General features: G+C 35.9%; 1 protein-coding gene across 3 annotated transcripts in view; it reads right to left on the minus strand.

Annotated features, from left to right (window-relative positions):
* The window catches only part of TRIQK (triple QxxK/R motif containing), a 111,582-nt gene that overhangs the window by 50,739 nt on the left and 38,963 nt on the right, over positions 1-21,880 (minus strand). For 2 of the 3 annotated variants that reach the window (XM_077167198.1, XM_077167197.1), the window contains exon 3: positions 11,602-11,628. The exons of the other annotated variant lie outside the window; for it this stretch is intronic. The gene's annotated coding sequence lies outside the window, so the exon portion shown is untranslated. The remainder of the gene's footprint in view (positions 1-11,601; positions 11,629-21,880) is intronic. 3 annotated transcript variants of the gene reach the window in all.

Here is a 21,880-nt window from a genome sequence, read left to right on the forward strand (position 1 = left end):
ACTAAGAAACAATGATCATGCATCTATGTGATGATGTTAAGAATTACTGAGTGCATATGTAGAATGGTATGATTTCTAAATGTTGTGTTAATTTCTTTTTTTTTTTCCGTTAATAAAAAATAAAAATAAAAATAATAATAAAAAAAAAATAACTGCACATTAAGAGAAATGTCACCGGAAATCTTGAGAAGGGCTAAGCAGGAGTTATAGTTGAGTTTCAGAACAGGTAAAAAATTAATCCATACCATACTTATAAGATTATTATCTTAGAACAGAAATGTGGGTCATTGTAGAACAAGTATACTTTGTGTTGCCTATTAGCTCTTTGCATAGACTGGCCATTCATTAAATCCATAGTTTACTCAGGATTTCTGTTGTTATTCCTTGTCCTAATGTTGTTTGACCTTTCCTTACATACTAATTTAAACTTAAGAATGACATCTGCCATCTTCAGGTAGTCCCTCCTCAAATAAAATAAAATAAAAATAATTTTCAAATAACATTATATCATGGTTGTTTCTCTGTATCTGCAAGACAGAGGCAGGAAAATATATAGGAAGGAGAGAAATATTATAGATTGGTTAAAATATATATAATTAAGAAAAAAAATCAAAATATTTGTTGAATGAGCAAAGTGTCACATAAGATTACATGAAAATAAACTTCTTTTCTAAAAAGGCAATGATTTCTCAAAGTGCTTTCACAACTACTAATTCAACCCAGCCCACAAGGATTGCTTGGATGTAATTCAGAGTGGACAAAGTTCAGAGTCATTCTCAGTCAGAGCTTCTTAAAGCCTAGAACACTGATATGGGGCTGAGCACACTGACAACAGTCAGTCAAGCACCTTGTGCAGAGGAAGACAGCCATAAACCACCAAGCAATGAGAGTTAACCAGTAAGACCACACAAGCACTTTATTGAAAAATAAAGTGTAAATTAAAAAGTGGAGGCAAAAAAGGTATTTAGTTACGGCTGTATGAAAATTGAGAACCAATCATGCAAATAAATACAGTCTTAGGCTAGATGCTGGGGACATAATAGCGAATAAAGAAGATACTTGGCCCTGATCTAATGTTGCATTCACTGTTTCCAGAATAATATTTAAAAATTCAAAGTTGGGTGGGCCACGGTGGCTCAGCAGGCAAGAATGCTCGCCTGCCATGCCAGAGGACCCGGGTTCAATTTCCGGTGCCTGCCCATGTTAAAAAAAAAAAAAAAAATTTAAAAATTCAAAGTTATTCATGCCATTCATATACTTATGTTTCCGTAAATAACTCTTCATTTCCTGGGTAAATCAAAAGTCCTTAGTTTTTAAGAACCCTTTGTCATTTTCTCCCAACTCATGTTTCAGCGCACTATAAAATTCAGCTTTTTAGTTCCATGATTTTGATCCATTTTCTCATGCTCTGAAATTTATCTTAAATGTTTTTTCCCACACTACCTTGCTTGTGGAAATTCTATTTTAATATTACATGCAAGGGTCATCTCCACTCTGTAATCATTCTGACCTCCCCTAACAGGGACCATACAATGATTCAGATCTCCAGAAATAATTCTCTAAATTTAAGGAAATAAAAAAAAAAGATAGCTTTGAAAGACCATCAAAGTGTGACAAGGAATCCAAGTTGACAGTATATACCTTGACATAAATATATTGAGATAAATCATTGTGAGAAGGAACAAATTCTTATTATATGAAACCAGGAAGCTAAACAATAGTCTTCTAAAGTTTCCAGAGATCAGTTACCAGCTCACCTTAACTTTGCCAAATTAATTTCCTTCATAGCAGTAGAAAAAGCACTTAAAAACTTGAATACATGAAAAGGTGATTTCTAAAATCCTGATCACTTGCCAATGTTGCTATTAAAATTCAGAGGAAAAGTCACTACAATACAGTTACCTATGTAACCCCCAAAAGTCACATCCCAGAAAAAGAATCTTAGTTGTTGGGAATCACTCTTTAGCCAAACTAGGGAACAAAAATGAATACAGAATCACCAAATAGTACTCAGACAACTGTATATACTTATAGGGGGTGGGAGAGAGCCTTAAAGGCTCTCTCACACCATACACAAAAATCACCTAAAATAGATCATAGACCTAATCATAAAAGCTAAAACAATAAAGCTAGTAGGGACAAAACAATAAGATATCTTCACAAATTTGAGGTAGACAAATATGTCTTAAAGAAAACATATATCTTAAAGAAGACACATAAAGAAAAAAGAGATAGTGTAAACCATAAAAGAAAATAAAGGGTCAACTAGATGTCATTACTGTGGCAACCCACAGATCAAGACCCCTTACTTGGGGGAAGAGAAAAAGCAAAACAACAGAGCTTTAAGCACTGAGCAGCATGTGTGTCCAAAGCAAAGGCAAGAAGAAAAATCTGCTCCCCAGAAGGGGGAAAAAGTGGTCAAACTCCTTAGATAGACCTTCTGAAACTTTTTTGAATGATTCTATACCAGTATTTTTCAGGAAACCTTGAACTGTTACTATAAGAAAATAGTTAACTTTGTTAGCAAATGTGCCTTCTTGGCTACACCCACCATAAAACCCTGCTTTCCCCAATTGATAGAGCGCTGACTTATATTTCCTGACTGGTCATCATTGGGAAGAATCTTTCCCTGTTCCTAAGTCCATAGTTAAAAACTCACGGGTAACTTTCTGCCTGCCATGTTCTTTAGTCTTGGGGCTGTGCTACGTTGAAACAATTGCAATTAACTTTTGCTCAACAAAAGACACTAGCAAGAAAATAAGTCAAGTAATAGGAAGTAAACATTCATAACACATGCATCTGACAAAGAACTAGCACCGAGTATATAAAGAAGTATTGGAGGTGAACAACCCAATTTAGAAAGAAAAAGAGTTGAACAGAAACTTCACAAAAGATAATACAAATGATTAATAAGCACACGAAAAAGTGTTGAATATCACCAGTAATCAGCAAAATGGAAATTTAAATTAGAGCTGAGATAATCTTTTATACATCTATTACAATGGTTTAAATTTTTTTAAAAAGCTGATTAAACTAAAACTGTGGGAGGATGTAGAGCAACTGAAACTCTCATACATTGCTGGTGAGAATGTAAAAAAAATACAACTGCTTTGAAAAACTGTTTGGTAGTTTCTTTAACAAAGTTAAATACCAAAGATCCAAGATGGTGGCTTAATGAGGTGTGGAATTTAGTTCGTCCTCCAGAGCAGCTAGTAAATAGCCAGGAACAGTACAGAACAACTGCTGGGGCCACATCAGTGACCAGACACACAGTGTACACCAGTTTGGACAAGCTGAACCAGCTGCGATTCCACCCAGAACCATGAGTCTCCCAAGCCAAGGAGGCCGGTGACCCTCCCCCACAGGCTACTTCCAAAGGGAAAAGGAAAGAGACTACTAACAGTAAGGGGAGGAGCTCAACCAAGCTCCAATTGTGGAATGAATTAACAAATTCTGACTACCAAAGACAGACCCCCAGCTCAGCTGAACCACGAATAAAAGCCAAGGTTGCTGGTTTTTACCCTGGTGCAGAGGGGGCAGGGCTGACGGGGGTGGGGGATGGGGGGGTGGGGGAAAGAGGTTTTTTTGGATTGGACAGCACAAAATACTTGAAAGGGTCTGGGCCTTGAAGGAGAGGAGGGAGCAGAAAGGATTTGGAGATACATAGAGCAACATACCAACTTAAGCTCTTGATTAGAAAACCTGAGGAATGGGGGCCCTGCTCTGAAAAGGATTCTTTTTTTCTTTTCTTTTTGTGGCTGTGTTACTATGGCTTGATAGCTCTTTGACTACAACTGCCCCCAGTTTTAAGCTTGTTTGCAAGGACAAAGAGGCTGTTCAGGTGAAAGGAATTAATTCCCTGGAGGCTGTGCCTTCCCCAGGAGAGGTGGGGGGGGGGGGGCGGTGCAGCTCAGGTGGAATTCCTCCCTCAAGTAATTCAGACCCCAAGGTCTGAAGCCATTAAAGCCAGCATACAACCTCTCCTCTGTCTCAACCATGTCCCCAGCAGGAAGAGTTTGCTGAAGTTGAAGGTTCTGCATCACTCTATGCTGGTAGGACCCGCAGGCAGACAAATACCACATACTGGACAGGAAAAGCACAGAGTCTAAAGCCTTCATAGGAAAGTCTTTCAACATGCTGGGTCTCACCCTCAGGGAAAACTGAGGCAGGTGATACTTTCCTCCTGAGAAGAGGCCAGTCTGGTCTGGGAAAATCTGACTGGGGTCTATTATACCTAAGTAGAACCTCCTATGGGGTAAAAAAAAAAAAAAAAAAAGAGGCACCATACAGGCAGGGCAAGAAACAAGAAAACAAGACCTGAAAATTTCTCCTCTGTTAAACAAAACCTAAGCTAGAGGTCTAGAATAAGCTGAACTGAATGTCAAAGAACAGATAGACAGCAAAGTCATTCAGCGAGCAAAATCCTAGGTGAAAAAGTAAAAACAATCTCCACAATAAATTAATTAAGGAAATTAAATGTCTAGACGCCAGCAAAAAAGTAACGAATCACACTAGGAAAATTGAAGATATGGCCCAGTCAAAGGAATAAACCAACAATTCAAATGAGATAGAGGAGTTGAAACAATTAATTCAGAACGTTAGAATTGACATGAAAAACCTCATCAAAAATCAAATCAATGAACTGAGGAAGGATTTAAAGAAGGCAAAGGGTGAACACAAAGAAGAAATCAAAAGTCTGAAAAAACAAATCACAGTAGAAGAGATGAAAAAAAAACAATGGAAACTTACAGTGTTAGATTTCAAGAGGCAGAAGATAGGATTAGTGAACTAGAGGATGGGACATCTGAAATCCAACAAGCAAAAGAAAATATAGGGAAAAGAATGGAAAAATATGAGCAGAGACTCAGGGAACTGAATGACAATATGAAGCACATAAATATATGTGCTGTGGGTGTCACAGAAGGAGAAGAGAAGGGAAAAAGAGGAGAAAAACTAATGGAGGAAATTATTACTGAAGTCTTATGAAAGACTTAAAATTGCAGATCCAAGAAGTACAGCATACCCCAAATTGAACAGATCCAAATAGATGTACTCCAAGACACTTACTAATCAGAATGTCAGATGTCAAAGAGAAAGAGAGAATCTTGAAAACTGCAAGAGTAAAGCAATCCATCACATACAAGGGAAGCCCAATAAGACTATGTGTAAATTTCTCAGCAGAAACCATGCAAGTGAGAAGAGTGATATGATATATTTAAGATACTAAAAGAGAAAACCTGCCAAACAAGAATTCTATATCTACCAAATTGTCTTTCAAAAATGAGGGAGCAATTAAAACATTTTCAGACAAAAAAAAAAAAAATCACTGAGAGAATTTGTGACCCAGAGACCAGCTCTGTAAGAAATACTAAAGGGAGCACTAGAAACAGATAGGAAAAGACAGGAGAGAAAGGTGTGGAGAAGACTGTAGAAATGAAGACTATCAGTAAAGGTAAAAAGAAGAAAAATTAGATATGACATATAAAATCCAAAAGGTAAAATGGTAGTAGAAAGTACTGCCCTTACAACAATAACATTAAATCTTAATGGATTAAACTCCCCAACCAAAAAACATAGACTGGCAGAATGGATTAAAAAACAGGACCCATCTATATGCTGTGTACAGGAGATGCATTTTAGATGCTAGGATAAATATAGGTTGAAAGTGAAAGGTTTGGAAAAGATATTTCATGCACACAACAATCGGAAAACAGCAGGAGTAGCTATACTAATATCCAACAAATTAGACTTCAAATGTAAAACAAAAGAGACAATGAAGGGGACACTACGTATTAATTAAAGGAACAATTCAACAAGAAGACATAACAATCATAAATATTTATGCACGAGCCAGAATGCTCCAAAATACATGAGGCAAACACTGGAAACACTGAAAAGAGAAGAAGACACATCTACCATAATAGTTGGAGACTTCAATTCCCCACTCTCATCAAAGGACAGAACATCTAGAAAGAGGATCAATAAAGAAACAGAGAATTTGAATAATACAAAAAACAAACTAGACTTAACAGACATTTATAGAACATTATACCCCATAACAACAGGATACATATTTTTCTCAAGTACTCATGGATCATTCTCAAAGACAGACCATATACTGGGTCACAAAGCAAGTCTCAATAAATTTAAAAATAATGAAATAATACAAAACACTTTCTCAGATCATAAAGGAATGAGGCTGGGAATCAATAATAGGTAGAGGGCCAGAAAATCCACAAATATATAGAGGCTCAACCACACACTCTTAAATATCCAGTGGGTCAAGGAAGAAATTACAAAAGAAATCAATACATTTCTTGAGGCAAATGAAAGTGAAAACACAACATTTCAAAATGTATGGGATGTAGCAAAGGCAGCGCTAATAGGGAAATTTATTGCCCTAAATGCCTTTATCAAAAAAGAAGAAAGAGAAAAAATTAAGGGATTAACTGGTCACTTGGAAGAACTAGAGAAAAAAACAGCAAACTAACCCCAAAACAAGCAAAAGGAAAGACAGAAAAAAGATTAGAGCAGAAATAAATGAAATTGAGAACATGAAAGCAACCAAGAAAATCAGCAAAACCAGCAGTTGGTTCTGTGAGAAAATCAATAAGATTGATGGTCCCTTAGAAAGGTTGACAAAAAGAAGAGAGAGGATCCAAATAAATGAAATCAGAAAGGGAAGAGGAGACATAACCACTGACCCCACAGAAATAAAGGAGGTAATGAAAAGATACTATGAATAACTTTATGCTAATAAATCAGACAACGTAGTTGAAATGGACAACTTCCTAGAAAGGTATGAGCAACCAACATTGACTCAAGAAGAAATAGACAACCTCAGCAAACCAATCACAAGTAAAAGAAACATCCAGGACATAGTGGCTTCACATGTGAATTCTACCAAACATTCAAGAAAAGCATTAGTACCAATCCTGCTCAAACTCTTCAAAAAACCTGAAGAGGAGGGAAGGCTACCTAACTCATTCTATGATGCCAACATCACCCTCATACCAAAGCCAGACAGAGATACTACACGAAGAGAAAATTACAGACCAATCTCTCTAATGATATAGATTCAAAAATCCTCAACAAAGTTCTTGCAAATCAAATCCAGCAACATATTAGAAGAATTATACATAATGACGAAGTAGGATTCATCCCAGATATGCAAGGATGGTTCAACATAAGAAAATCAATTAAAGTAACACACCATATCAACAAATCAAAAGCAGAAAAACCATGATCATCTTGATTGATGCAAAAAAGGCATTTGACAAAATTCAGCATCCTTTCTTGTTGAAAACACTTCATAGGATAGGAATAGAAGGGAACTTCCTCAATTTAATAAAGGGAATATATGAAAAACCCACAGCTAACACCATTCTCAATGGGGAAAAACTGAAAAAATTCCCTCTAAGATCAGGAACAAGACAAGCAATACTGTGTTGGAAGTTCTAGACAGAGCAATTAGACAAGAAAAAAAAAAATACAAGGCATCAAAATTGGAAAGGAAGAAGTAAAACTCTCACTGTTTGCAGATGATATGATACTATATGTCGAAAACCCCCCAAAAAACCCACAGTAAAACGACTAGAGCTAATAAGTACAGTAAAGTGGCAGGTTACAAGATCAACATTCAAAAATCTGTAGAGTTTCTATATACTAGTAATGAGCAATCTGAGAGGCAGATCAAGAAAAAAAATTCTATTTGCAATTCTAACCAAAAGAATACAATATTTAGGAATAAATTTAACTAAGGATACAAAAGACCTACACAAAGAAAATTATGAGAAATTGCTAAAAGAAATCACAGAAGACCTAGATAAATGGAAGGACATACTGTGTTCATGGATTGGAAGACTAAATATAGTTAAGATGTCAATTCTACCTAAATTGATTTACAGATTCAATGCAATACCAATTAAAATCCCAAAAGCTTACTTTTTAGAAATAGAAAAATCAATAACCAAATTTATATGAAAGGGCAGGATGCCCCAAATAGCTAAAAATATCCTGAGAAAGAAAAATGAAGTCAGAGGTCTCACACTACGTGACTTTAAGGCATATTACAAAGCTACAGTGGTCAAAACAGCATAATACTAGCATAAAGATAGATATACTGCTCAATGGAATTGATAGAGTGCTCAGATACAGACCCTCTCATCTATGGACAATTGATGTTTGATAGGGCAGTCAAGACAACTCACCTGGGATAGAACAGTCTCTTCAATAAATGGTGCTTAGAGAACTGGATATCCACATTCAAAAGAGGATCCATATCTCACAACCTATACAAAAATTAACTCAAAAAGGATCAAAGACCTAAACATTAGATCTAAGACCATAAAACTTTTAGAAGAAAATGTAGGGAAGTATCTTACAAAACTTATAATAGGGGGCGGTTTCCTAGATCTTCCACCCAAAGCATGAGCATTGAAGAAAGAAATAGATAAATAGGAACTCCTTAAAATTAAACACTTTTGTGTATCAAACAACTTTGTCAAGAAAGTAAAATGTCAGCCTACACAATGGGAGACAATATTTGGAAATGATATATCAGATAAGGGTCTAATATCCAGAATATATAAAGAGATTGTTCAACTCAACAACAAAAAGACAAACAACTCAATTACAAAATGGGCAAAAGACATGTACAGACACTTCTTAGAAGAGGAAATACAAATGGCAAAAAGGCACATGAAAAGATGCTCAACTTCCCTGGCTATTAGGGAAATGCAAATCAAAACCACAATGAGATATCATCTCACTCTCACCAGAATGGCCATTATCAATAAAACAGAAAACAACAAGTGCTGGAGAGGATGTGGAGAAAGAGGCACACTTATCTACTGTTAGTGGGAATGTAAAATGGTACAACTGTTATGGAAGGTAGTTTGGGGGTCCTCAGGAAGCTAAGTATAGAATTGCCATATGACCATTGTTAGGTATCTATTCAGACATGAGGGCAAGAACACAAAAGGACATTTGCACACCAATGTTTATAACAGCATTATTCACAATTGCCAAAAGATGGAAACAGCCCAAATGTCCAGCAACAGACAAGTGGTGAAACAAGCTGTGGTATATACATTACCATGGACTATTATGCTGCTGTAAGAGAGAATAAAGTCATGAAGCATAACAACGTGGATGGACCTTGATGACATTATGCTGAGTGAGATTAGACAGAAACAAAAGGACAAATACTGTATGGTCTCACTGATATGAACTAAATTAATGAATGAAGTTGGAGAATTTCAGTTAAGAACAGAGGCCATTAGGAGTTAGAAATAGGGTAGATTTTGGGTAATTGGAGCTGAAGGGATATAGATTGTACAACAGGACTGATTGTGAAAATTCAAAACTGGATAGCACAATTCTACCTAATTGCAGCACAATAATAATGTTAGTACACTCAATGAAGCTGAATGTGAGAATGACAGAGGGAGGAGGGCTGAGGGCACAAATGAAACCAGAAGGAAAGACAGACGATTGATTTGAGCAGTGAATAAAAAAGTATTTGCAGAGTCCCCTTGGGGAAACAGTGCGAAAGGGGAAAAATTCAACTTCCCCATTTGGAGAATTCCTGATATTCTCGCAAGCAGTGGGGACAACCAAATCAACAGGCTGAGCCCTCAATCTTGGGGTTTGTTCATATGAAACTTACCCCCACAAAGGACAGACTAAGCCTACTTAAAGTTAGGCCTAAGAGCCACCCCCAGAGAACCTCTTTTGTTGCTCAGATGTGGCCTATCTCTCTCTCAGCCAACACGACAAGTAAACTCACCACCCTCCCTCTACATGGGACATGACTCCCAGGGCTGTAAACCTCCCTGGCAATGTGGGACAGAAATTCTAGAATGAGCTGGGACTCAGCATCAAGGAATTGAGAAAACCTTCTTGACGGAAAGGGCGAAGAGAGAAATGAGACAAAATAAAGTGTCAGTGGCTGAGAGATTTCAAACAGAATCGGGAGGTTATCCTGGAAGTTATTCTTATGCATTTTATAGATATCCCCTTTTTAGTTTAAGGTGTATTAGAGAGGTTAGAGGGAAGTGCCTGGAACTGTAGTGCTGTGTTCCAGTAGCCATGTTTCTTGAAGATGAATGTATAATGATACAGCTTTTGCAATGTGACTATGTGAGTGTGAAAACCTTGTGTCGGATGCTCCTTTTATCCAGGATACTGACAGATGAGTAAGAAATATGAATTAAAAATAAAAAAAATAAGGGTGGGCCACAGTGGCTCAGCAGGCAGAGTTCTTGCCTGCCATGCCAGAGACCTGGATTCGATTCCTGATGCCTGCCCATGTAAAAAAAATTAAAATTAAAATTAAAATTAAATAAATAAATAATAATAGGGGGAACAAATGTTAAAATAAATTGAGTAGCTTGAAATGCTTGTGAACAATGAAAGGGAGTGGGAAGGGGTATAGAAAAAAATAGGGAGTACAAAGCTTAAAATATATTGAGTAGATGGAAATACTAATGGTCAATGAGATGGAGGGTTATCTTAACTGTTAAGGTATGCATGAGTTTTTTCTTTTTATCTCTTTTTCTGTAGTGATGCAAATGTTCTAAAAAATGATCATGGTGATGAATTTACTACTATGTGATGATATTGTGAGCCATTGATTGTACACCATGCACAGAACATATATATGTCAAGAATGTTCATGTTTGTATGTTGTTTTGGTTTGATATTAAAAAATAAATTAAAAGAAAAAGTTAACTACTAACATTCCACACCTACATATTCATCCCAAAGAGATAAATATATACGGCCCAAAAAAACTTTGGCCAAGAATATTCATAGTAGCTTTATTCATATTAGTTAAATTAGAAATAGCTCCAATGGTGATCAAGAGTAGAACTAATAAACAGATTGTGGTATACTCACATAATATACTACTACTTAGCCCCAGAAAACTACTGACATATGCAACAATGTAGATACATCTCAAAAATATGCTAAGTGAATGAAGATAAACACACAAAAATAATTTAGGGCATTTATAATAAATGTTAGAATAGACAAAACTAACCTATGAGAATAGGAATCAGATCAGTTATTCCTCTGGAGGAGGGAGTGACTAGGATGGAACATGAGGAAACTGCTTGTATTCATCAAAACTGAAGAGATGATATACTTAAAACCCAAATAACTTACTTTATGTTAATTAAACCTCTAAAACAAACAAAACGAAGAATAAAGATATTGACTTTATCATGAATTCATTATAAACCAAAGCTGCAACTATTGATTGAAAGGATCCCTCATAATTTTATAAACCAAGTTCAACTGCACCAAAACATAATACATTTGATAAAGTTTAGCTATCCAGAGGCATATAAACTTATTAGACCAAGTTCCCTGCATTTAGGCTGAGCTACCTGGACTCAAAGTGCTCCATAGCATTTTGAATGTTCCTCACCGACAAAGGCTGAAAAAAGTATATAGCAGTTTGGAGTTAGGAAATAAATGAGGGAAACTTGAAGAGCCTGGCTCTCCCTTTAGAGGAGGAACTAAGTACAATGTTTCTATGTGATGAGTCAAGTTGTAAACAGTACAGCAATTAAAATTAAAGGGTCCACTAACCTGTGTACTCCAAAGACAGCAAATGAACTGTGGCAGCAATTCATGCAGTATGAAAAGAAAAGAAAAAAATGAAATGTGCATTTAATCAACATTAAAAGATCAACTTTGAAGGCTGATTACTGGTTATGTTTAGGAATGGTTATTGTTTCAAGTTACATTTTCCCCGCTTATGAATACAAGAAAAAGATTAATGAAGTTCAACTGTAGGCATTAGATGCTACTATGGTCTGCATAAAAAGATTTAAAAACAATGAACTTTACAATAAATAATCTTATTATGCTATGGCCCCAGGATAATCAATAATAAAGTTTTCTGTTAGCAAACTTGAGTCGGCAGAACAATTACTTAAATGTCTGTTAAACTGCAGGTTTCTCATCCCACCTCCATTCTGAGTAGGCCTGAAGTGGACTCTAGGAATCTAACCTATAAACTTTTGATACAATGCTATTGATCTTATTTTGAGGTCTACATTAGAAAATGTTTATAACTGTGGTAAGAAAACAATGCACTAAATTGATCTAAGCATCACTGTATCACAAATTCCCTGCCCCCACCAAAAAATACCCACAAATATTTTACTTACTTTTATTTTAATGCCTTTTTAATGCACAGATTGTTGTGGCATCTGGACACAAGACATACTTGAAAACAACACATTAAATTTATACTGCCCAGAATAGACAAAAAGCTGCCTTGAATGTACTATCAACAACACTCATTCTTGGGGGTGGGGGAGGGGGGTGCTGCATCAAGGGTCCTTTGGGATTAATTTTTTTAACGTTAGCTTTGCACGAATATCGAGAGGCTAGGAACTCAAATCTCAAAAAATACAAAAGAGAGATAATATCCCTAAGCAGAAAAATAATCTTTATAATTTACTAGGGTTTAAATTCTGTGAAATAGGGAATGTACTTCAGTGAATTTCTTGCATCATATTTGCAAAGGGAAATAAGAAGTTAGTTAAGCTAGAATTGGCCTATGATATAATTTGTAATAGTCAATGAAAAAATCCTTAATCACACAACTTACACAATCCTATAAATAAAGGTAATTTTTAAGCATACTTTCACTTTACAAAGGTTTTCTTTTAGTTACAATAACATAGTACCACATGAAAAAACTGCAGACCCTACTTTGCTATTACCAAGCGCTAATATAAAAAGAGATACATATTCAACCATGTAAAAAGAGCAACAACATCTATGATTCTGGCATAAAACCAGTAAGGCAGGCAGTTTGTAACACTGCATGCTAAGAGCTTAATAAATCAGGAGTAATGAGAAGCAGGAAGGCTATGTTTGGTTTCAGAGATTCTGAGATTGAGAAAGGGCAGTTTCATATCAATTTTGCTAACCAACGCATCTTCAGAATGTTTTTTTTATGATGAGACAAAGAGTAATTAAAAATAAGGTTACAGAGCTAAAGGTCACAAATCTTGATTTTCTGTTATTGTTTATAAACTCTTTAAACTGGATGATTTTAAGGGCATTATACGAAACCCAAGAGTTTTTCAATTAGTATGTCAATAATAAGGAAGTTGATCCCATCCAGTTGGCATAAAAAACAGGCTAAACTTGGCAGGTGAACTCACTGCCCTCCCCTCTATGTTGGACATGACTCCCAGGGATGTCACTCTCCCTGGTAATGTGGGACAGGACTCCTGGGATGAGGTGGAACCTGGCATCATGGGATTGAGAAATCCTCTTTGACCAAAAGGGGGAAGAGAGAAATGGGACAAAATAAAGTTTCAGTGGCTGAGAGATTTCAAAGAGTTGAGAATGTTAGGTCTCAGAAAGAAATTCTAAAAGCAAAAGGAACCCCTGATGCAGAGTCCTCCCTCAGCCCCCTCCTCAGCATCCTCAGAAGGTCCAAGGATCCAGATATAAACCTGCTGCAAGCCCACATCCAATCAGGAAACAATACACCACCCAGTGGGCACCCTCCCCTCCCAGTGTCACTGTCCCTTTAAAACAAAGCTCCCAGAACAAGGAGCCAGAACCATTTTCTCTTTCTTCCTGCTGGCTCCACAGGCAGGAGCCAATTTCAGGCTCCTATGTGCTTTTTCCATTTTGTTCTTCCACCTGCTTCCTCACTGCTTTATCCCTTCAATAAATCTGTTAATCTTTGACTCACTGTCTCATGTGGAATCCTTAACAACCCTGTGCCTGACAGAGATGTTATACTGGAGGCTATCTGTATGCATTATATAGATCTCCCTTTTTAGTTTATGGCAATTGGAGTGGCTAGAGGGAAGTACCTGAAACTGTTGAGCTGTGTTCCAGTAGCCTTGATTCTTGAAGATGATTGTATAACAATATTACTTGTACAATGTGATTGTGTGATTATGAAAATCTTGTGTCTGATGCTCCTTTTATCCAGGGTATGGTAGATGAGTAAACAAATGGATAAAAATAAATAACAGGGGGTTAAGGGGTAAAATAAATTGGGTAGATTGAAATATTTGTGGTCAACGAGAGGGAGGAGTAAGGGGTAAGGGATGTATGAGTTTTTTTCACTTTATTTCTTTTTCTGGCGTGATGCAAATGTTCTAAAAATGATAATGGTGATGAATACACAACTATGTGATGATATTGTGAGCCACTGACTGTATACCATGTATAGACGGTGTGTGTGTGAAGATTTGTCAATAAAAATTAAAAAAAAAAATCCGTGGCTAAAGGACAAAGCAATGTCTAGAGGTAAAGCATCTTTTACTCTACTTCCTAAGTAATTAGACATATGTCCATTTTACCATAATTCCTCAAATATGAACTCTTTTTTTCTGGTTCTGGAATTTAACAAATTATTATGAATTCAGTAAGTTTTCACTAAATCACTCTGAGACAAAGATTTACAAGCAAAAAAATATACATTTTTCATGTTTAGCCCAAATGCTAAATGTATTTGGGAACTTCCAAACAATATATTTGTGTTCAGTGTAGATGAAATGTTCTGATACGCAATAAATCTAACAAAACTATTTGTAGCTGAATCTGGCTTATTCAAACCAAGTTATAACTTTTATTTTTCTTACATGTTTTTTAAATTAAAACAAACATGAGCCAACTTCCTCAAACAGAACAGTTTTAGCATAACATATTAATAAGTTTCAGAAGTTTACTGAAAAACACATCTCCACATATCCCTTTCAGTCTGTAAGAAAGGACTCGAATATGCCATGTTTCCCAAATTTAGTTGTCCAATTTTTCAAATTATGCACATTCCCATCCCATGAATCCTCATGTTTCATGAAATGGAGTTTGGAAAATGGAAGCCTAGATTATCAGAAAGGTGATTTGAAAGAGGTATAAGTAAAGGAATAAACATTTGATAATCAAAAAGTTACCCAGAACTAGCTAAAAGATACGCTTATCAATCAGCTCCTCAACTTCAGATATGAAAGGAATATTCTGTCAACACAAAGACCTACAATAGAGTGCCCATATAATCTATCATCCAAACTAGGACACTTTTGAGTGTCAAAAAGGTCATTATTATACCAGAACAAGTATAAAACAGAAGTGTTCCAGTCAACTGGGATTTATACTTGCCCTAACCATAGCACAAAAAGACAATTAACAGTACATGGAAGCTCTACTAGTTTGGTTAGTCATAAGGTGTTGTACTACAAGGAAGGAATGGCAGGTCTTCTGGAATATCACAGCTCAATAAACAGATTAATTGCTTAGAAAATATCTGCTGCAGATTAACAAAACTATAAAAGAGAACACCATAGTTAGTATGGGGCAAACTGTTCTTACTTATGAAATCTCTATCACATGAGGCACTAGAAAGTAGTATCCTGAAACTCTAAGCCTTGATTTCCAAGGCAGCACTCTCCTGATTCTCCTCCTCTGTCACAATTTCTTCTTGATCTCCTTCATTCTTTTTCTAACTGCCTGTTAAACTTTGGTGTTACCCATAGTTCATCCATTCCATATATGCTCTCCTGGGTTGCCTCATTTCTTCAAAGTTTTAACTACCATATATACCAAAGATATACTCAGGACCTATATCCCCAACCCTTATTTCTTCAAACACACAACCAGTATTGTTCCAACTAAGCATATCCAACTTAAATTTCTCATTTCTCTCTCTGTCTTGTTTTTCCTATTTTCTACCTTGCTTGGTTTCAGCTATTTTTTTTTATTTTGAAATTGTTTCTAACAGAAAAACTGCAACAATAATTCAAAGAATGTTTTTTCTGAATTTAAAGTTGCCAACATTATGCCCTATCACTCTCATCTCGCTCTATTATTTATCTCTCTATTATTTATCTATCTATCCATCGATCTACCTACCTACCTATCTGCCTACCTATCTATCTATCTATCCACCATTCAACAAAGTTAGGAAATTAACATTGACACATAACTATCATCTATTCCAAAGATTGATCCATTAATGCCCTTTACAGAAAAAGGATGCAACCCTTGGTCAAACTTTGCATTTAATTGTTGTCTCTTTGTCTTCTTCAAGCTGGAAGAGTTCTTGTCTTTCCATAACTTTCATGACCTTAATGCTGTTGAATATCACAGGTCAATTATTTTGTAGAATTCCCTCAACGGGGATTTGTGTGGTATTTCCATATCACTAAAATCAGAGTATGCAATTTTGACAGGAATATCACGGAAGCAATGTTGTGTTCTTCTCATTGTATGCTGTCCTATGGTAACTGATTTCAATTTGTCTCAACTGGTGGTAGAAAATTAGATCACTTGATTAAGGTGGTATCTGTCTGATTTCTCCACTGTGAATTTAATCTTTTCCCTTTTGTTATTAATAAGTATTTGGGGAGAGGTACTTTGAGACCATGTAAGTATCATCTATCTCGTCAAATCTGCAACTGCTAGTTTTGTTTCTTGGCTGAAGTTATTATGCTCTGGTGGTTGCCGAATGATGTTCTTGTTTCATCATTTTTTCTACATATATTAGTTGGAATTCTACTGAAAAGAAAGACATTTTCTTCTCCCCATTTATGCATTTTTGCACATATATACTCATGGATTACTGTTTTATTTAATGGGTCATAATCCATTTGGATCATTTGTTTATTTTGATGCCCACATTATCCTGGATTTGGCAAGTGGAAGCTCCTTCAAAGGGGCTTCTGTATCCTTTGGCATGTTGCCATCATTTTTGATCACCTCTATTTTCTGTAACTCCTTGCTTTTCTACCTTCTTATCATTGGCAGTCTCTTTTGTACAAAAATATAGAATGGCAGACATAGAGCAACAAACACAACTATGCAAAAAGAAAGGGAGAGAAGGATAGGAGGAGGAAAGGAGTGAAAGCAGGGGAAAGGGGGAGTAAGAGAAAAAGGGTATGGAGAAGGTAGGAAAGAAATCCTACCTGCTCCACATCCATTTTGCTCCACATCCTGCTCCACATCTGTCCCGCAAATACAAGACTTTAGTCTACTGAAGGAAATCAACTTCCAAAGTAAACTAACCAAGATATTTATATGCCATGAAGACAGCGTAAGATCACTAAGCATATCATGATGCAGACAGATATAGCCCAGCCTAATGACCAAATTAAAACACCAGAGAAGACGCAGACATTGGAACAACTAATCAAAGATGTTCATATAACTCTACTAAATGAAATAAATGGGATGGCTACTGACATAAAGGAGATCAAAAAGACACTAGAAGAGCATATAGAGGAATTTCAAAGAATAAATAGAAAGATAGCAGATATCACAGAGATTAAGGATGTTGTAGACCAAATAAAAAACATACTAGAAACACACAACAGCAGATTTGAAGAGGCAGAAAAAAAAATAAGTGAACTAGAGAACAGGACAAATGACTTTGAACACTCAAAACAGCAAATGGCAAAAAAGATGGAAAAATCTGAATTGAATCTCAGGGAAATGATGGGCAAAACAAAGCGCACAAATGTAAGAATCATTGATGTCCCAGGAGAGAAGAGTAAAGGGCTAGGAAGATTAGTTGAAGATATAATGGGAGAAAACTTCCTAATCCTTATAAAGGACATATATATGCAATTCAAAGAAGCTCAACAAATGCCAAATAGAATAAATCCAAATAGACCTTCCCCAAGACACATACTAATCAGTCTGTCAAATGTTGAAGAGAAGCAAAAAATCCTGAAAGTGGCAAAAGAAAAACAACTGGCACTATAGAGGCAGGAAGGTAGTGGTATGATAGAGTTAAGATTCTGAAGGAGAAAGACTTCCAACCAAGAGTTCTGTACCCAGTCAAATTATCCTTCAAAATTGAGACAGAGGTTAAAATTTTCACAGACAAACAAATCCTGAAAGAAGTTGTCAACAAGAGAGCTTCACTGGGGATTTTATCAAACATTCCAGAAAGAACTAACAGCAATCCTGCTCAAACTTTTCTTAGTATTACAAGAAATACTAACAGGAGTTCTGCCAGTTGAAAATAAAAGACAGGAGAGGGAGGTCTGGAGGAGGGCACAGAATTGAAGAGTACCAATAAGGGTAACTTAAAGGATAAAAAGAGGAAGAGGAAAAATAGTATATAGATATGACAAATAAAATCCAGAAGATTTTTCTTGGTGAATTCAAGAAATGCCTTTCAGTAATAAATTTGAATGTTAACAGACTAAACTTACCAATTAAAAGATACAGATTGGCAGAATGGATTAAGAAATATAATCCAGCTATATGCTACTTACAAGAGACTCATCTTAGACAGAAGGATACAAATAGATTGAAAGTGAAAGGATGGAAAAAGATGTTCCATGCAAGTTGTAACCAAAAGAAAATAGGAGTATTTATACTAATATCACACAAAATAGACTTTAAATGTAAAGACATCCTAAGAGACAAAAAGGGACACTATATATTAATAAAAAGGACAACTGACCAAGAAGAAATAATAATCATAAATGTTTGTGCTCCCAATCAAGGAGATCAAAGTACATGAGAAAAACATTGGCAAAACTGAATGGAGGGTGCACGGGTGGTTCAGTGGTAGAATGTTCACCTTTCATGTGGGAGACCTGGGTTCGATTCTCAGACCATGCACCCCCCAAAACAAACAAAAAAGACCAAATGGAGAGACAGATGTTTCAACAATAATAGTAGAAGATTGCAATATATCACTCTCCTCTATAGAGAGAACAACCAGACAGAAGATCAACAAGGAAACAGAGAAGTTAAAGAACTTGATAAATTCAGTAGACCTACAGAAATATATAGGTCATTACATTCCAAAACACACCAGGATATACATTGTTCTCTACTGCTCATGAAACATTCTCCAGGACAGATTATATGCTGGGGCACAAAACAGGTCTTTATAAATTTAAAAATACTGAAATTATTCAAAGCACTTTCTCTGATTACAGTGGAATGAAGCTGGATCTCAGTAACCATGAAAGAATGAGAACATTTACAAATATATTATTAAATAACATACTCTTAAACAACCAGTGGATTAAAGAAGAAATTGCTAGAGAGATAAATACCTATCTGGAGATGAGTAAAAATGAAAATACAACATATCAGAACTTATGGGATGTGGCAATGGCTGTGCTGAGAGGGAAATTTATTGCCCTAAAAGCCCACATTAAAAAACAAGAAAGAGCAGACATTGAGGACTTAACTACTCACCTGGGGGAAATTGAGCAAGAACAGTAAACTAACCCCAAAACAAATAGAAAAAGAGAAATAACAAAGATTAAAGCAGAGTTAAATGAATGGAAGAACAAAAGAACACTAGAAAGAATCAATAAAACTAAAATTTGGTTCTTTTAGAAAATCAATAAAATTGATGGCAACTTGCAAGACTGACAAAGAAATAAAGAGAGAGGATGCAAATAAACAAATCAGAAATGAGAAGGATGCATTACCACAGACTCTGAAGAAATAAAAGAAATCATAAGAGGATAATATGAATAACTATATGCCAATAAACTAGACAACTTAGATGAAATGCACAAATTCCTGGAACACACAAACAAGCTACGCTGACTCAGGAAGAAATAGAAGATCTCAACAAACCAATCACAACTAAAGAGAGTCAATCAGTCATCAAAAATTTTCCTACTAAGAAAAGCCCAGAGCCAGATGGCTTCACTAGGGATTTTAGCAAACATCCCAAAAAGAACTAATACCATTGTGCTCAAACTTTTCCAAAAAAACTGAGGAAAAAAGGAACTCTACCTAACTCATTCTATGAAGCTAATATCATTTTAATACCAAAACCAGTAAAGATGCTATAAGAAAGGAAAACTACAGGCCAATCTCCCTAATAAACATAGATGCAAAAATTCTCAGCAAACTACTAGCAAATAGAATCCAACAATGCATTAAAAGAGTTATAACACCACAGTCAAGTGGGGTTTCTACCAGGAATGCAAGGATGGTTCAACACAAGAAAAGCAATTGATGTAATATAGCACATTAACAAGTGAATCAAATATCTAAATATAAGAATCAGCACCAAAAAACTTCTAGAAGGAAATGTAAGGAAACATCTTCTAGACCTAGCAATAGGAGGTAGCTTCCTAAACTTCATACCCAAAGAACAAGCAACAAAAGAAAAAAAAACAGATAAATGGGAACTTCTCAAAATCAAATGCTTCTGCACCTCAAATGACTTTGTCAAAAAGGTGAAGAGGAACAGCGATGCAAGGACAGTTCAGTGGTAGAATTCTCACCTGCCATACAGGAGACCCAGAATCAATTCCTAGAGCCTGCACATGCCAAAAAAAAAAAAAAAAAAAAAAACCAGAGAGAGAGAGAGAGAGAAATTTCAGAAAAGTGAAGAGGCAGCCAACTCAACAGGAAAAATACTTAGAAATCGCACATTGTACAAAGGTTTGATATCCTGTATACATAAAGAAATCATATGAACTCAACAGCAAAAGAGCAAACAACCCAATTATTAAATGGGCTAAAGATATGAATAGGCATTTTTTTTGAAGAGCAAATGCAGATGGCTCAAAAGCACGTGAAGAGTTGCTCATTTTCATTAGCAATAAGGGATATGCAGATCAGGACTACAATGAAAAACCACCTCACACCTATAAGAATGGCTGCTATTAAGCAAACAGGAAACTCTAAATGTTGGAGAGGATGTAGAGAAACCGGACATTTATGCACTGCTGGTGGGAATGTATAATGGTACAGCCACTACGGAACACAGTGTGGTGATTCCTTGGGAAACTAAGTATCGAGTTGTCCTATGATCCAGCAACAGCACTACTTGATATATACTCAGAAGAGCTTAAAGCAGTGACAGAAACAGAATTTTGCACACCAATGTTCACAGTAGCATTATTCACAATTGCCAAAAGATGGAAATAATCCAAATGCCCATCAAAAGATGAGTGGATTAACAAAATGTGGTAAATATATATGATGAGATATTATGCAGCAGTAAGACAAAATGACGTTCTGAAGCACATGACAAAATGGATGAACTTTGAGGACATAATGCTTAGTGAAATAAGCCAGACACAAAAGGATAGATACTGTATGACTCCTTTTATGACCATGGCAAAGGTCAAATCAGAAGCTTATAATACAGAATATAGGGGACTTAGAGCTACACAGAAGCTAGAGATGGGTGAATGGTTAGCTAATGAAGTTGAACTCAAATGTAAGGGAATAGATAGAAGTGAAAGTGGTTCTCTACTGGGTCTATAAGTAATATTACAATATTGAAGGTGAACAGACTGAAAGTGTTTGTATAGACCTATGTGTCCCATTGATTAACACTAGAAATATAAATAAGTTCTTGAAAGAACTGCTTTAAAGGTATGACTCCTGTACAAAGAGTGTTTAAGTCCAGGGTACAGGGGGAAAACTGCTCTCACATGTTATGGGCTATGTTTAACAGGAAAACATCAGCAGTACCACAACAACAGCAGGGTTAAATAATGAATTGAGATAGAAAAGTTAAGGTGAAGTATAGATTTCCTATTTGATGAAAGCATGTTTATTGGCTATCTTTCTCTTGGGAACAATGAAATTGTCTAAAATTGAGAGTGTTGATGGACTGTGAACTTTGGGCATTATATATAATACCTAATGAAGGCAGGTGGCTGAAGGATGCACTGACTGAGAAGCTGATTGGGGAACGATTGTGTATACATGTGATTGAATATTGTGCTGCTATAAAAAGGAATGAAGTCATGAGGAATCCAAGGATGTGAATGAACCTGTGGGATATTCAATGAGGCAAAATAAGCCACAAACAAAAGAACAATTATTGTATGGCCTCCTTTAGAAAATATTTATAAGGAAACAGATTGTAAGCTCTTATAGCAGACAC

This window comes from Tamandua tetradactyla, chromosome 6 (assembly GCF_023851605.1).
Source record: "Tamandua tetradactyla isolate mTamTet1 chromosome 6, mTamTet1.pri, whole genome shotgun sequence".
NCBI classification, from domain to species: Eukaryota; Metazoa; Chordata; class Mammalia; order Pilosa; family Myrmecophagidae; genus Tamandua; species Tamandua tetradactyla.